This window comes from Colobus angolensis, unplaced genomic scaffold, assembly GCF_000951035.1.
Source record: "Colobus angolensis palliatus isolate OR3802 unplaced genomic scaffold, Cang.pa_1.0 Scaffold21, whole genome shotgun sequence".
NCBI classification, from domain to species: domain Eukaryota; kingdom Metazoa; phylum Chordata; class Mammalia; order Primates; family Cercopithecidae; genus Colobus; species Colobus angolensis.
This window is the reverse complement of record NW_012115266.1, coordinates 2,424,455-2,429,831: the sequence shown is the minus strand read 5'-3', so window position 1 is coordinate 2,429,831 and position 5,377 is coordinate 2,424,455. Positions and strand designations below refer to the sequence as shown.

Here is a 5,377-nt window from a genome sequence, read left to right as displayed (position 1 = left end):
AATAATTCTAAATCTTTAGGGAAGGAGCTAAAAGATCTGAAACAATGGGAGTGACCATTCCCTGGGTGGGAAGATGCATGATTGTAGAGACATGGTTCTTCTCTGAATTCATTTAGAATTCTGTGCACGGACTTAAACACTCTTGGGACGTTTGCCGTGTGTCAGGCATGGCTCTGAGCACTGTACAAGCACCTCATTCACTTTCTCAGTAACTCTAACAATCACTCCTTTAGGGTGTATGTTATCCTCATTTTCCACTTGAGGAAACTGAGGCAGGGGTCCTAAAATCTCACTGGTAGGAAGTGACAGAAGCAGGATTTTGAATCCAAGCCCTTAACCTTGAAGCTTTGATGTCACTTGCAGATAATCATGTTTCTAAATCTATTTGTGCCAGCGTGGACTAATCTAAAAAACATTGTGTTGAATGAAAAAAGCAAGGTGTAGACTCATTACGTCGAAATACTAGGCTGGGTGCAGCAGCTCATGCCTGTATTCCCAGTACTTTGGGAGGCAAAGACCAGAGGATCACTTAAGCCCAGGAGTTCGAGACCAGCCTGGGCAACATAGAGAGTCCTTGCATATACAAAGTTTAAAAAAACTAGCCCGGTATGGTGATGCACATCTTTGGCTCCAGCTACTCAGGAGGGTGAGGAGGGAGGATCACTTGAGGCTGGGGGGTCAAGGCTGCAGTGAGCCATGATCTTGCCACTGCACTCCAGCCTGGGTGACAGAGTGAGACCCGTCTCAAACCAAACGTACGAAATGCCATTACTGCAAATAAAAATCACCAAACACTCATATTTTCTGTGGGTAAATATATGTATAAGTAAAGTAATTTTTTAAAAGGATTGGAAGATGATATCAGATTCAACAGCATTTGGCTCCAAGATGGCAGGAGGGGACTTTATAGTTTTTTGGTAAAGGTCTAAACTTTTAAGAACCAGTATATTAATATGCTACTGTGAAGTGTTTTAAAATCACCTAGAAAACCGGCCGGGCACAGTGGCTCATGCTTATAATCCTAGCACTTTGGGAGGCTGTGGTGGGTGGATCACCTGAGGTCAGGAGTTTGAGACTAGCCTGGTCAACATGGTGAAATCCTGTCTCTACTAAAAATACAAACATTAGCCTGTGTGGTGGTGTGCACCTGTAATCCCAGCTACTTGGGAGGCTGAGGCAGGAGAATCGCTTGAACCCAGGAGGCGGAGGTTACAGCAAGCGGATTGTACCACTGCACTCTGGCCTGGGTGGCAAAAGCAAGACTCTATGTCAATAAATAAATATTTTTTAAAAAAATCACGCAGAAACAGTAACAGATATTGTCAGGATGGTCATAATATGTTATTACTTTCTTCTTGCTTTTTTGGTATTCAATTTCAAATGCAGGAAAAAATTGATGTTTTTCATTTTCCAAATATAATATTTGATTACAATATTGAGTAAGTCCTTCCCTTGAGAAGCTCTGTGCTGGGGGTTGGGGAAGATCTGATCATGCCTTCCTCACACTGGGCCTGACAATAGATGCTCAAAATAGTTGCATGGGGTTGTTACAGGACTAGCAGGTTTGTATGCCCATATGTATGCAGTAACAGACCAATTACACTGAGATAGCAGGGTTTGCAGCAGAGAAAGAGTTTAATCATTGCAGGGCACCAAGTTTGGAGATGGGAAGAGACCTTCAAATCCATCTCCCCAAGGAGTTGTGGGCTGGGTTTTTTTTTTTTTTTTTTGAGATGGAGTCTGGCTCTGTCGCCCAGGCTGGAGTGCAGTGGCCAGATCTCAGCTCACTGCAAGCTCCGCCTCCTGGGCTTATGCCATTCTCCTGCCTCAGCCTCCCGAGTACCTGGGACTACAGGCGCCCACCACCTCGCCCAGCTAGTTTTTTGTATTTTTTAGTAGAGACGGGGTTTCACCGTGTTAGCCAGGATGGTATCGATCTCCTGACCTCATGATCCGCCAGTCTCGGCCTCCCAAAGTGCTGGGATTACAGGCTTGAGCCACTGCGCCCGGCCTGGACTGGGTTTTTTAAGGAGATTGTGGAGGGCAAAGGGCTGGATATTTGGGATTGTTGATTATCAGAGCAAGGGCCATGAAATAATTGGGATTGGAAACCACATCCTTAGGTGAGCCAGCTCCTCATGGGGACCAGCTGAGTCAGTAGTTTTATCAGCATGCAGGGCCTGGAGGAATATTTCAAAAGGAAAATTTAACATTTCATGTTCAAGTTGTTATTTATACAGCAGTTAAGGGCAGCTATAATCTAGGGTCTTTGTGACCCCGGGACAACAGGCACCAAACAGCCACGAGGAAGCAGGTTAGAGAGCAGCTGACCTCATGATGAATGCTGAGTGTGCTGAAGGCTTGGTTTATTTTCATCTTTCCCCCCTACTTCTTCCCTAATTGGTTTTATAAAGTTTATAGGGATGGTTGTAGGGTGGTTGCAGAAAGCTTCCTGGGGGAGGTGATGTCCAAAGGGCTCCTGGGGGAGTAGGGCCAAGTAGGGAGGAAGACAGATCCTCTGGTGCAGATCCAGCTTGTATAGGCAAAACCAAAGGAGCTGGAACTGGGGAGGTCGACAGGTAGCAGCCACAAAGGCCCTTGAATGCCAGGCCAAAGGGTCTTGAGCTTTGTTCTGAGGGCAGTGGGGAACCACAAAAACTCTCAGGCAGGAAAGGGGCAAAACGAGTCTGAGATTTATAACAATCCCAGTGTTCCATGTTTGCAGAGAAGGGGCTGGAGAAGCCAAAATGTAAGGGTGGGAGACCCCAAGGACACATTGTTAATTTCAGGTGAGAGATGACAGGGCCACAGCCATCTCTCACCGTGCTGGGAATGTTTGGAAGGTAAAGTTGACTAGATAGACACAGTGGATGTGGGGTCGGTGGAACAGGAACAAGCCCTTGATACCCCATGGCTTGTGGCCTGGAGGCTGGTGGGGGAGGCTGATACACAGAGTGACACAGGATGGGATGGGTGCTGAGGAGGTGAGAGCCAGGACCTGAGACGCTGCAGAGGAGGCTCCTGGGAGACGACATCGGAGTGGATCTCCTTCTTCACTTGAGGAGCCTGGCAAGCAGGTGCTCCAGTGGGTGGGGACCAGTGGGGGATTTGTCATTAGGAGACCTCGGGCCGAATTCTGGCAGTTGTGTCATCCTAGGCAGGCTACTCAGCCATGCTGACACTCTGCTTCTGAAAACAGGGCTCATCATTCCTGAGGCTGGAGTTTTGGAGGATTAAGGAGGTAACACATGGCAAGTGCTTGGCACAGAGCCTGCCACTGAATGAACAGAGGATCCTGCCCCTCACTCTCCATTTCCCATCCCCCCATGCCCAGCATCTCCTGTCCCCAGCATCCCCAACCTGCCTCTCCCTCAGCCTGTATTCCTTTGACCCAGTTAGAGAGAGATGAGGAAGGAATCCAGCCCCTGGCTCCAACCTGCCCCCCTTCTTCTGCCCCAAAGGGAGGGATCCGAAGACTCAGGTCTGAGCCCGGATTAGCTGTGTAATCCCCAGCTTTGCCTAGGCAACCTCTTTCCTTGCCCAAGAGAGGGGGCCTGGGGCTGGCAGCCAGGACTCCTGGGCTCTGGGCCTGATACTACCCTACCTGTCTGGGAAACCTCAGACAGGGGAGAGATGCTCTTGGTGCCTCTCTTGGGAATGTCACTGACGTCCACAGTGACTGTCACGTGCGTGTCAGTGGTTCTGTGGGTTTTTCTGTGCAGGGCCCTGTGGGAGGGAAGAAAGGCCTAGATTCCAGTCCTGCTCCACCACTCAGCAGCTTCATGCCCACAGACAAAGGATAAAATCCCCCTGAGCCTCAGTTTTTTCATGGACAAAATGGAGTGAACACCTCGTGGGGCTGCTGTGGGGTATGTGAGAAAAATGGTTGCAAAGGAGTTTTGTGAATAGCACATTTTAGAGAGATCAGAAAGGATGATTACAGCACAGAAGAACAGAGATGGTTCCTCCCATGAGGACTGGAAAACAGCTGGGGAGAACAGGCCAGAAAGGTCACTCTCATCATGAGGACCAGAGCAGAGGGTTCCAGGAAACTGAAAAAGATGAGTTCATCAGGCTTCCAAGTCCTCCTGGGAAGGCAAAGGACAGAGGGACCTCCCCAGGTCAGGGGAAAACCGAGGGAGGGGGACAGCGACACAAACGCCCTAAAGTCTAATGACAGCAGGAAGGGGTCTTGGGGGACAGGGGTGGGGTTCACAGCAGTGGCCTGGGCGTGATGACCCTGGCAAAGGACGGGGTTGCTAACCCCTTAAATCCTGGACCAGTGGCTGATTCCAAAGGCAGCAGGGACCCATGCCAGGATTTTGGGCAGAAGCACAAAGTGCTGGACTCTCCTGAAAAGGGCTGAGAGAACTCAGTGGTGTAGGGACCAGCCCCACAGGGTGGGTGGGTTTTTCTCTCCGTGTGCGGAGACGAGATGTTGTAGAAATGAAGACACAAGGCAAAGAGATGAAAGAAAAGACAGCTGGGCCCAGGGGACCACTACCGCCAAGATGCGGAGACCGGTAGTGGCCCCGAATGCCAGGCTGCGCTGATATTTATTGGATACAAGACAAAGGGGCAGGGTAAGGAGTGAGAGTCATCTCCAATGATAGGTGAGGTCACGTGGGTCACGTGTCCACTGGACAAGGGACACTGGCAGCCAAGGCAGAGAGAGAGAGAGAGACAGCTTACGTCATTATTTCTGCATATTAGAGACTTTTAGTACTTTCATTGATTTTGCTACTGCTATCTAAAAGGCAGAGCCAGGTGTACAGGATGGAACATGAAGGCGGACTACGAGCGTGACCGCTGAAGCACAGCATCGCAGGGAGGCGGTCAGGCCTCCGGAGAACTGCGGGCGGCCTGACTGATGTCAAGCCCTCCACAAGAGGTGGAGGAGTGGAGTCTTCTCTAAACTCTCCCCAGGGAAAGGGAGACTCCCTTTCCTGGTCGGTCTCCCTTTCCCGTTCTGCTAACTAGCGGGTGTTTTTCCTTGGCACTGACACTACTTCTAGACCACGGTCCACTTGGCAACGGGTGTCTTCCCAGACGCTGGCATTACTGCTAGACCAAAGAGACCTCTAGTGGCCCTGTCTGGGCGTGACAGAGGGCTCACACTCTTGTCTTCTGGTCACTTCTATGTTCCTTCAGCCCCTATCTCTGGATGGCCTGGTTTTTTCTAGGTTATGATTGTAGAGCGAAGATTATTATAATATTGGAATAAAGAGTAATTACTACAAACCAATGATTAATGATGTTCATACATAATCATATCTATGATCTGTATCTAGTATAACAATTCTTATTTTATAAATTTTATTATACTGGAACAGCTTGTGCCCTCGGTCTCTTACTTCGGCACTTGGGTGGCTTGCCG

General features: G+C 49.3%; 1 pseudogene; it reads right to left on the bottom strand.

The window, feature by feature from the left end:
• Positions 1-2,396: 2,396 nt before the first annotated feature.
• LOC105512079 lies at positions 2,397-3,152 on the bottom strand (annotated as a pseudogene).
• Positions 3,153-5,377: the final 2,225 nt, after the last annotated feature.